Source organism: Diabrotica virgifera, chromosome 9 (genome assembly GCF_917563875.1).
Source record: "Diabrotica virgifera virgifera chromosome 9, PGI_DIABVI_V3a".
Lineage (NCBI taxonomy): Eukaryota > Metazoa > Arthropoda > Insecta > Coleoptera > Chrysomelidae > Diabrotica > Diabrotica virgifera.
In genome coordinates, this window is record NC_065451.1 from 208,656,468 (window position 1) to 208,668,430 (window position 11,963).

An 11,963-nucleotide genomic window follows, 5' to 3' on the forward strand; every position below is an offset into this window, starting at 1 on the left:
ATTCAACTTGAAATAAAAGAGAAATGGTCGATTTTAGTTGTATAATGCTACCAAAACCTTTTGTAGTGACTGAAAAGACCTTTAAAATGAGCAACACTAAATGTCGATTACATTCAAAGTAAGCGAGATATGCTGCAAAAAAATTGATGACTAATGGAATTTAAAAAAATATATGAAGTACATTTAACCTCTCATCCATCAGAATTTAAATGCATCGTTTTCCTTCTACAATACTTTTTATTATAGTGTTATTTCTGTGTTCAAAAAGTTGGATGGGTTTTAAATGAATAGTTTTTGAAAAAAAAATAAGAACAAATTATAGAGCGCATTTTTAAATTTTCTTAAGAATCTTCCTTTTTTTTCCATGTAACTCTAAAATGATAAGAGATACGAAAAAAAGGTACCACAAAAAATGTAGGATTTTGCTGAATAAAAATTTTGTTTTGTATTTCATTATTGTATCTCTTATCATTTTCAAGTTACATGTAGAAAAAGAAGATTTTTAAGGAAATCTAAAAATGCCCTCTTCATTTTAAACCCGTTCAACTTTTTGAACCCATTCATAATACTATAGTAAAAGGTATTGTAGAAGTATAATGATGCATTAAAATTCTGGTGGATAAGAGGTTAAAAATATACTTCTCAATTTTTCTTAAAATACATTAATCATCAATTTTTTGCAACATATCTCGCTTAGATTGAAAGCAATATACCTTTAATATTGCTCATTTTGAAGATCTTTTTAAGCACTACAAAAGGTGTTGGTGACATTATACACCTAAAATCGACCGTTTGTCTGTTATTTTAAGTTGAATACAACGATTTGAGCATGCACCAAAAAAACAAACTATTTTCACCTAGCATATCTCTTTTGTATTATAACTAGAAGATTTATGAAGGAACTAGTCTCTTTGGTTTTTTATAAGCTACAAAAATGTTTTATATAGTTTTTTAGTTAGATGCATAGTTTTATAGATATTTGCAAACAACCGTTCGAAAAGGTGTTATATTTCAATCAAAATGATCAATTTTCAACCACGAATAACTCAAAAAATATTGAGTTTTCAAAAAAAAATTATAGAACAGTTTTTGCTTCCAATTAAGTTCTCTAGCCACTTCCGTGGTTATTTTAACCAAGAAATTTTCTACCCCCGAGAAGGGGTGGAAACCACCCCCAAGATAATAGCACACATCGGCATAGGATAGACTTTGAATAAGAAGATAAGTAGAGGCTATTTCCAAAATTTCATTAAAATCCATCCAGTAGGATAGAATTCGGAGGTAATATCCTATTGTGGCTCCCATTGACTGGCGTATATTGATTGTAATTGATTTTCTTTATCTAAATTAGTACACACGCAGAGGACGATTATTATTACTTCAATCTGTTCACAATATCTGATCAATGTATATCAATCTAATCAACACAATACTATCGGGGTATATAGGTAATCTAAGAACTCACTTAGTAGTTTTTCTTAGGTACTCTCTTTCCTATGGCGCTACAGCCCAAGTCGGGTCCTAGCTTCCCCTAGCATCTGCCTCCAAGCATCTCTCTCCCTGGTCCTCTTCCGCACCTCTTCTTTGGTCTTCCTACTCTCCGACACTCCACCATAGTGAGAATATAGTAAGAAACCAGATTGACTACATCATTATAAATCAAAAATTCCGTAACACTATAGTGACCACAACCTTGCCACCAAAACACCTAGAATTAATCTAAGACTAAAAGAAACTGATCTCTGCCAACAGATCAAAAAACAAATTTAAAACAAAAATTAAAAAAATATATATGAAGTACATTTAACCTCTCATCCATCAGAATTTAAATGCATCGTTTTCCTTCTACAATACTTTTTATTATAGTGTTATTTCTATGTTCAAAAAGTTGGACGGGTTTTAAATGTATAGTTTTTGAAAAAAAATAAGAACAAATTATAGAGCGCATTTTTAAATTTTCTTAAGAATCTTACTTTTTTTTCCATGTAACTCTAAAATGATAAGAGATACGAAAAAAAGGTACCACAAAAAATGTAGGATTTTGCTGAATAAAAATTTTGTTTTGTATTTCATTATTGTATCACAGAAAGAAGTCCAAAAAGTAGAAAGGCAAGAGTTTGGAAAGAGTTTAGAAATTTGGAGAGAGTTAAAGAAGATCCTGAGGGATATCATACAACTGGAAGGCGATACATCCTCTAAAAGCCAACAATGAATAACACAAGACATAAAGTCGTTGTAGAAATAAAGTCACGTAGATAAAACAGTCAATCTAAAAATCAGAGTAGCAAACGAGTTGTGGCTATCAAAGAAATGTGCACAAATAGAAGGATTAGAAAAACAATATAACAGCTTTAGTGTATACAGGAAAATTAAAGAAAAAGCTGGCATATACAATAATAATTACACTTTTATAAAAAAGAACTTTTTTATAATAAAACGTTTTTATTATTTATAGGAGAAAATATAAAATAATTTGACGATATAAAATGCTTAAAATTCCAAAAAATACACTATAATAAAAAAAATATTTTTATAATAACACGGTTTTGTTATAGATACAGGACACAACATGTTTCGAAAGAATAAAATATAAATTTTTAGTAGGTGTATTAACTGTTAAAATTATAATTCCAAAAATTACACTAGTATAAAAAAGTACTTTTTATAATACCACGGTTGTTTAAAATGGTATATATAATAATTAACTTATAAAATATGAATTTTAAGTATATCAAGTTTTAATTATTTATTAAAAAAATTAAAAAAAGCTACGCAACAGCCGTGTTCGAACTAGGGAACTCTCGATCTGCAGTCTAATGCCACTGACCCACCATCAATTTGTAGATATCGATTTATTAACACACTTTAAACTATCATTGCATTAGTCACATTTATAAAATAGTTTGAAATAAAAAAAATCGCGATTTATCCATACGAGGTGATTGATTAGTGGGGTAAAGCTGCGTAGATCCGTTATAGTAATAGATAGCAATAAAAGTTAATAACAAAAGTTGTAGCCAACTTTGATTACAGATTGATAATCAGTAATCGTAATTTGTCAGTTTTAGACAATTTAGTCATGGCTTGCCTAAAATTTGGATAGATTTAGACCCGTAATTAATAATTTGCTCTGAAAAATGAAAATATCTCGAAAACTAATAAATTTAGACATAGGGAATGTTATACAAAAATTAAAGTACGGTAATGGTACTTTTCGGTAGGGATATAAAATACAGGGTATTTTATTTAAAATTACTGCAAAAATAATGTACTTACGTTTTGACTCACCCTGTATTAAATATAAAGAAAATTAGCAATATCGATCATTTATGAAAATTTTGACAATAAATAAAAAAATATGGCATCAATAAACCATTGCACGTTGTGCTTTATTTTTATTTATACAGGGAGTTAAACTTATTACGATTTTCATATAAAATTGGTTATAACTTTGTAAATACCCTGTATAACATACCAAACCTTTATATTTTTCTAATGGAGAAGTTAAGAAAATTTCGAATATAAAATAAAATGCAGGGTGTTCCTTTTAAAAAAACATAACTTTGATCTGTCACTATGTTATCGAACACCCTGTAACATTCTAACTAATTTTGTAATGTGAAGTTCAAAGTTGGCTATCCATTACTATAACGGATCTACGGAGCTTTACCCCACTAATAAATCACCCTGTATAATAGCAGTTAAATATTGCATTGTTAGCTAGTTCTAAGCTATTCTGAAAATTGCAGCTACCTAGGTAGCCTAGAACTATTTTTAAAATGAATTACAAAATTTGCGGAGACCGTGACAACAACCAAGCCAAGTATATAAAAACGTGTTAAAAATAGGTATTGGAAACATAATGAACAAAAACAACAACATTTTTATTGAAAGTGCAGAGAAAATAAATAGAAGGGAAGAATATATATAAAAGAGCTATTTGAAAACGACAAAATAATGGAGACAATAAAACCAAGGGGTAGAAATGAATCTACAAATACCAAAGGGGAAAGTGAAAAAGTATTAAAACGTATGCGCAACTGCAAAAGACTTACCAGCTTTGAGATATGGGAAAATATGATGGACACAACACGTAACAAACACGGAAATATTAAGAAATATGGAACAATATTTACTTAACACTATGCAGGAAAGAAAACTGAGCTACTTTGGTCACAAACTAAGAAATGAAAAATGTGAATTGATGCAATTGATTATACAAGAGTAAGTGGAAGGAAGAAAAAGATCGGGGAGAATACGCAGGTCCTAGGTAGTTGACAATTATAAAGCAGTGGCATGTAAAAACATCAATAGGACTCTTCAGAACCTCTGCAGAGAGAGTAAAATGGGCCTTGATGATCGCCAATGTCTTTAAAAGATAAGGCACACGAAGAAGAAGATAAATTACAAACCGAAAGGTAGAAGAAGTATAGAAGTGAATAGATCAAGCGAAGTTGTGGAACAGGAAAGAATTTTCAAAGAGAATATAACTGATACAGATTTTATGCATAACATAAATTAACCTCTGCGTTATCTCCCGGTTTTGTCTTTTTTTGTAATCTAGTTATATAGGCCATTTTTGGAAAAAGCTATTTACCAGCAATTTTATTGCTGGAATCGAATCGTATGATTGTATTATATTAATAATATAGGTATGCTAAGTCCGCAAATAGTGTGCTACATTTTTTATAAACAAAATGGCGCCCGAAAATCGTGTTTTTTCAATTTTTGCTCTATAATTCCAAAGATTTTAACTTTACACCAAAAACACCCAAATAAAAATTCACCGTAATTAAATTCTGCATAGAGATGTGTTTTTTCCGATTTAGTTCGACGAAAATTTTTCCCCGGAGAATGCGGGTTTTTCCAACAAAATCTTTAATTTTCAACTAAAATTTTAGATAAGTAACTGTTAATCAATAATTAAATAACTTGGTAATGTAAAAACTCTTTTCGTATAGACTATAATTCCAGAAGCCGATGGAAATTGAATAAACAATTTACCAACAATTGAATTGTTAATTAAAAATTTACGATCGCTATAATAACCACAATAATTATAATACATAAGAATAACTATGATTTTTGTATAAAAAGACACTGTACTTATCTAATGTACTTTACAGAATTGAAATTGGACTATTTAATCGGCCTCAGGAATATTTTAAAATTAAAACAATTTTTTGGCCTATAAACAAATAGAATATCTCGGGTAATATTAAATTAAATTAAATCATAAAAACGGTATTAAAACGTTTAACTGTGATGAGTGGTTCCTGAGATACAACCGGTTAAATTTGACCGGCATTTACGGCAAAGATATAAACAATAGGATCATAATTTTCAAACCATCACCTTTTTATTTCGGTCCTCTTTCTCCACACCAATTTTCATATCTTTAAAGTACTTATAACATATTATAAAAACTATCGATATTACGAGTGAAAATTGCCAAAAAAGCAAAATTCCAATCAAAAATTAAGTTGGAGAAAATGTAATCTCAAAGTTCAAAGTCGTTATACGTTAAAAAAAATGCATTATCTCGGCTTCCCATGGAGCAATTTTCTTCATTATTTTTTTGTTCCCAAGTAACTCGAGTAGAGTCATCTAACTAACGCATTATTAAATGTCAAAGTTGCTTTTGTTTTGTTATAATAAATTAATTTATTTATTATAACAAAAATTTTTAATTTGTTTAAATAAGGATTTTTTAAATAATTCTACAGCTTTCAAACGAAAATATTTGTGTTTTTAACATTAAAAGCTACACTTGTAGTAAGTTTATCTAAAAAAAGTTTACAACTGGAAAAATATGTATCTTTCTTTTCTTATAAATAAATTAATCTATTATAACAAAACAAAAGCAAGTTTGACATTTAATAATGCGTTAGTTAGATGGCCCTACTCGAGTTACTTGGGAACAAAAAAAGAATGAAGAAAATTGCTCCATGGGAAGCCGAGAAAATGCATTTTTTTAACGTATAACGACTGTGAACTTTGAGATTACATTTTCTCCAACCTAATTTTCGATTGTAATTTTGCTTTTTTTGGCAATTTTCACTCGTAATATCGATAGTTTTTATTATAATAATATATGATTAATTATTTATATGGGAAATAAGCCACAATTAAAATGAAAAAAATAATTTTATTAACGTTTCGACGCCCAAATCGGGTGCCGTTGTCAAAATACAAAATATTACTAAAATAAACAAAAGTGTTGTTGCTAAGCAAAAAAATTCTTCTAATAATTTATTTAATCTCACTCATTTATATTGGCAATTCAGACATATATTATACATTTTAAAGTAGAAGACTTTAAAATGATATTGCCAATATTTATGAGTTGCGTTCCTGGGACGACTTACTGAAAGATAGTTCATTCGATTACATGAAATTAACCCCAACTCAAGAATATCCGTCATAAAAAATTATAGCATGTGATATGTCTTTAAAAAGACAACCAAATGCAACGACAGTAAAATTCTCGAGTTAGAGATTTCATAGTAAATCACAAGGGAAAACCAGGAAAAACCCTGTGATACTATCCCGACATCGTAATAGTTTCAGAAATAGCTTCAGAACAACAATAATAATATATGTTATGAGTATTTTAAAGATATGAAAATTAGTGTGGAGAAAGAGGACAAAAATAAAAAGATGATGGTTTGAAAGTTATGATCCTATTGTTTATATCTTTGCCGTAAATGCCGGTCAACTTTGACCGGTTGTATCTCAGGAACCACTCATCACAATTAAACATTTATTCTTTTAAAAGAAGCATCCTGCCGCTTTTTTTTCAATACCGTTTTCACGATTTAATTTAGTTTAATATTTCCCGAGATATTCTATTTGTTTATAAGCCAAAAAATTGTTTATAATTTAAAATATTCCTGAGGCCGCTTAAATAGTCCAATTGCAATTGCGTAAAGTAGGTACATTAGATAGGTTCAGTGTGTTTTTATACAAAAATCATAGTTATTCTTATGTATCATAAGTATTGTGGTTATTATAGCGATCGTAAATTTTTAATTAACAATTCAATTGTTGCTAAACTGTTTATTCAATTTCCATCGGCTTGTGGAATTATAGTCTATAAGAAAAGAGCTTTTACATTACCAAGTTATTTAATTATCGATAATCAATTGTTTATCTAAAATTTTAGTAGAAAATTAAAGATTTTGTTGGAAAAACCCGCATTTTCCGGGGAAAATGTTCGTCGAAGTACATCGGGAAAAACAAGTCTCTATGCAGAATTTAATTACCGTGAATTTTTATTTGAGTGTTTTTGGTGTAAAGTTAAAATCTTTGGAGTTATAGAGCAAAAATTGATAAATACACGATTTTCGAGCGTCATTTTGTTTATAAAAAAAGTAGCACACTATCTGCGGACTTTGCATACCTATATTAAATATATAGGTAAAATCATAAGATTCGATTCCAGCAATAAAATTGCTGGTAAATAACTTTTTCTTTTATTTTGCTAATTAGCCCAGAGTATTATTAAAAATAGCCGTTTCGTTTTCATTAAACAATATTGAACGATTTATACAAATTATAATCCCTATCGCAGAAACCAAGTTAGTAAACATACGTAGGTGGGAGTTCAGCATATCCAGTGAAAAATGAACCCAGCCATCACATACCTGTTAATTTTCGGTGTAGCTGAAAACTTTGTGTACAGATCCTCTGGCCGTGGGCACATACATTTTCGAAAACATGGAAATAACCTTTCTATTCAAATGATTTTCACCAATTAGCCTGGGAAACTCCACAAATGGTTTGTGGTGCCGGGGAGGTTTTGTGTCGTTTTATTTTAGCTGTATTGCTCGTCGTGAATTGTTTCACATAAAGCTTTGAAATTTTTGAAATATGTTTATCCATATTAAACTGTTTATGAACTTAATTATATGTTAGGAGTCAAATGTTATTAATAAAGCAAAATTGGTGGTTGAGAATCCACCAAAGCAGCCAGAAGCATACATAAAAAAATGCCCGAAAGTTTTTTCTTCTTATGGTATAGTGCGTTGGCGAATTATCTTAAAGTCAGAAGTCTATCTTTTGCAGCATGCAAAAATTCGCCAGTGTTATTTATGTCTGTCCAGTTCTTTATATTTCTCAACCACGACATTTGTTTGCTACCTACTCCTCTCTTGCCCTCAATCTTTCCAGGTACCCAATTTTTCGTACCTAGATCAAGTTGAGCAGTTCTCTCTCAATATTTGCTCTTCTTAAAACTTCCTCGTTTCTCAGCCTATCTGTCCTTGGTATGCGGAATATTCTTCACATTTCGAAGGCCTTCAACTCATTAATGGAAAATATTTTCAACGTCCATGTCTCCATGCTGTATATCAATATGGACCATACATATGTAGTTTACATAGCACTTATCCATTCTGCAACTGAGATTGAAGGAAAGATTGCGGTACAAAGTAGCGATTTAAAGGCTATAGCGGGATAAAATGGTAAAATCTGCACTCGGTTGGATTCTTACTTCGGATAGGGCAATAGAAAGTAGATATCTAAAAAACCCCTTAACCAAATTTTTAGCTCCCTACGTGGCCTCAAGTGTCCCCTATCGCAAAAAATGTGTTTTTTTGAAAAAAAAAATTTTTGAGAGATCCGTTGCTTTAAAAACTGAAAAAATTTGTGAATGTACCCAAAACATACTGATTTTTTTAAAAATTTTTGGACGAAAATTGAGCCCAGGAAATTTTTTTGAATTTTTCAAAAATTTTTTAGTTTATGTAGATAATTTTTGGCTAGCTGCGAAATAATTATTTTTAGTGTATTTTTTCCACTCTTTCGAATGGCGGGGATAGATTTACCATTTTCTCGCCGAAAATTCCTCAAAATTCGAATGAACCGATTTTTTAGTGTCCCCCCTCATATTTTCAGCGTTTACTGAGCGATCCTTTGCTTTAAAAAATTTGAAAAAAATTATGAACATATATTGTTAGGCCCAAAAGCATCTTGATTTTTCAGATTTTTTGGATTAAAATTGAGCCACGGAAAAAATTTTTAATTTTTCAAAAAAAAATTTTGGTTAGGTATGTAAGTAATTTTCATAAAATTTTGGTTAGGTATGTAAGTAATTTTCATAATTTTTTTTTTTCGTTCTTTTGAATGACGTGGTTAGATTTGCCATTTTCTCTACGGAACTTCCCAACAATTCTAAAAATAAAAAAAAACTGTTTTAATATCACCCCCTTCCCATATTTTTAGCACATAAACTGCGTATCAATAAATAACGATTTTTGATATTTTGTTTGTTATTTCTACTGACATGATCAGGTTTTCCATTTTCAAACCAAAACATTCTCAAAATACAAGAAAAGCTCTTTTTGATATTTTGTCCCATATTTTAAGAACATAATCTAATTTATACGTGACTCTTACTTTTTACTCCAAAATATTTTGGTAAAAGATCTTTTGCAAATGAGTTCATAACCGATTCACAAAAATGCACATTCACATTTAAAATTGTAGGGAAGTTCCGAAGAGAAAACGACAAATCTTACCACGTCATTCAAAAGAACGAAAAAAAAATATGAAAATATAATTATTTCGAAGTTTGTCAAAAATTACTTACATACCTAACTTAATTTTTTTTCGAAAAATTAAAAAATTTTTCCTGGGCTCAATTTTAATCCAAAAAATCTGAAAAATTAAGATGCTTTTTGGGCCTAACAATATATGTTCATAATTTTTTTCAGATTTTTTAAAGCAGAGGATCCCTCAGTAAACGCTAAAAATATGAGGGGGGGCACTAAAAAAATTAGGGTTTTTTCGAATTTTGAGGAATTTTCAGCGAGAAAATGGCAAAACTATCCCCGCCATTCGAAAGAGTGGAAAAAAATACACTAAAAATAATTATTTCGCAGCTAGTCAAACATTATCTACATAACCTAAAAAAATTTGAAAAATTCAAAAATTTTTCTTGGGCTCAATTTTTATCCAATTTTTTTTTAAAAAATCAGTATATTTTCGGGCATAACAATGTACATTTACAAATTTTTTCACAGATTTTAAAGCAAAGGATCGCTCAAGAAAGATTTTTTTCGGAAAAACACATTTTTTGCGATAGGGGGACACCTGGGGCCACGTAGAGAGCTAAAAATTTGGTTAGGGGGTTTTTAGATATATATTTTCGATTGTCCTATCCCAAGTAAGAATCCAGCCGAGTGCAGATTTTACCATTTTATCCCGCTATAGCATTTAATAAGAGTTTGTCTTGCTTGTTCGGTACGGCATTTTATTTCTTGTTGAGGATCCCATTGGTCATGGTCATTCACCATCATTTCCAAGTCTTTGATTGTTTTCACTTGCTCCATTGGCGAAAGTGTACAGAATAATAATCCTAAACCTCTACGCATCGACGATCATAATAAATTAATAACAGATTCAGTTAAAAATCGAGAAGATTAGCAAATGTAAAAGCTCTAATGGAAATACGACGAAACTTAAGCGAGAAAGAAAAGAGAAACACAGAAGAATATCGAAAACCAAATCAAAGAATTTCAGCAGATATTAGACAATATCTAAGAAGATATAATATTAATGTAATTACTCAAACAGTAGAACAGAATGAAGGTTTAAAGATAATGAAAAAATTACTCACACAGAGTAAAAAAGAAATATACAAGCTGAGAGACAAACGCGGAAAGGCACCAAGAGATAAACAGGACATTCTGAAAATAACTGGAGGGTTTTATAAACACCTCTATAGCAGCCAAAGATTACAAGACAATAACCCCGACACGATTAAAGACTTATAAATCAGGGGACTGAAGTATCTACTTTTACTCATTGCAGTATCAGAAGTAAGAGCAGCTTTAGAAATATGATGAACCATCGATGGACGACCACCAACTAGATGCGTCGACAGTCGACAACTTAAAAAGAATAGCGGGAAACTGCCTAAAAGCGTCCCAGTGCAGAGAGTATTAAAGAAGCCTATGTCTAGTAGTGAAGTAGTGGACGAATTGGTTGGAGCATTGGTTGAATAATGATGATGATGATGATGAAAGTATATTGTAAATATGAATACAAAAATACCAGTAAAGGAATGCAATGACTATAAAATACACCTACTAAGAATAGATAAAAGAAATGATTTCTTTTTCTTCTTTTGGGCAGACCACAGTGTGTGCTAATAAAATAGCTAAACATAGCAATTGAAGGCAAAAATTTTAATCAGATTAGATGCATTCAAGACGAAAATAATAAACCTCATGGAAAATATACCAAAATTAGTTTACCGGAATATTTTGATATCTTTTTAAATGAAAAGTTCTTTATTAGATGAGGTAGTTACCAGTGGGAGTAAATAGTGAAGGAGCCACCGCCACCGGTGAGTAAGTGAAAATTATAAGAGATACGTACGATATAGTAACAAGTAACAACTAGTGTTTGACAAGTATAGGAGAGATTCTATAAGATTGGTCTAATTATATTGCAGTAAAAACATATTCATCAAGGCCATTCATTCCTGATGGACTGATGGAATATTTGCATACTTTTACTTAGCGCTCTCTGATTCGCTTATTGCAGTGAATCACTCCGCATTCTTGTTGTGCACCTATTGTCAAAGTTTGTTGTATGAGATGGCTTTCGTTATAATTTGCTTTCACTCAGTTCGATATGTGCCTAGTTCCCTCCAGTTTCTCTCTTTCAGAATTTTGATTTCTCTGATAACCTGGTCCTGCCATCTCTCTCTGGGTCTTCCCCCTGGTCTTTCAATTTCTGACTTCCATCTGGTGACCTTCTCAATCAGTAAGTCGTTTTTCCTTCTCTCTATGTGTCCCAGTCATTTCAGTCTGCGCACCTTAATAAATCTAGCTATATCTTCTCCCTTTATTATGTCTTAGTTCATGGTTCATTCTTCTTCTCATTTCTCCGTTTTCCATTCGTATAAGACCCATAATTATTCTTCTGAGGATATTTCTTTTTTTATAAAAATA

At 30.6% G+C, this 11,963-nt stretch overlaps 1 protein-coding gene across 1 annotated transcript in view; it reads right to left on the reverse strand.

The window, feature by feature from the left end:
• Positions 1-11,963, reverse strand: part of LOC114331693 (zinc finger protein chinmo) — a 285,780-nt gene that overhangs the window by 218,345 nt on the left and 55,472 nt on the right. The gene's annotated exons all lie outside the window — the stretch shown is intronic.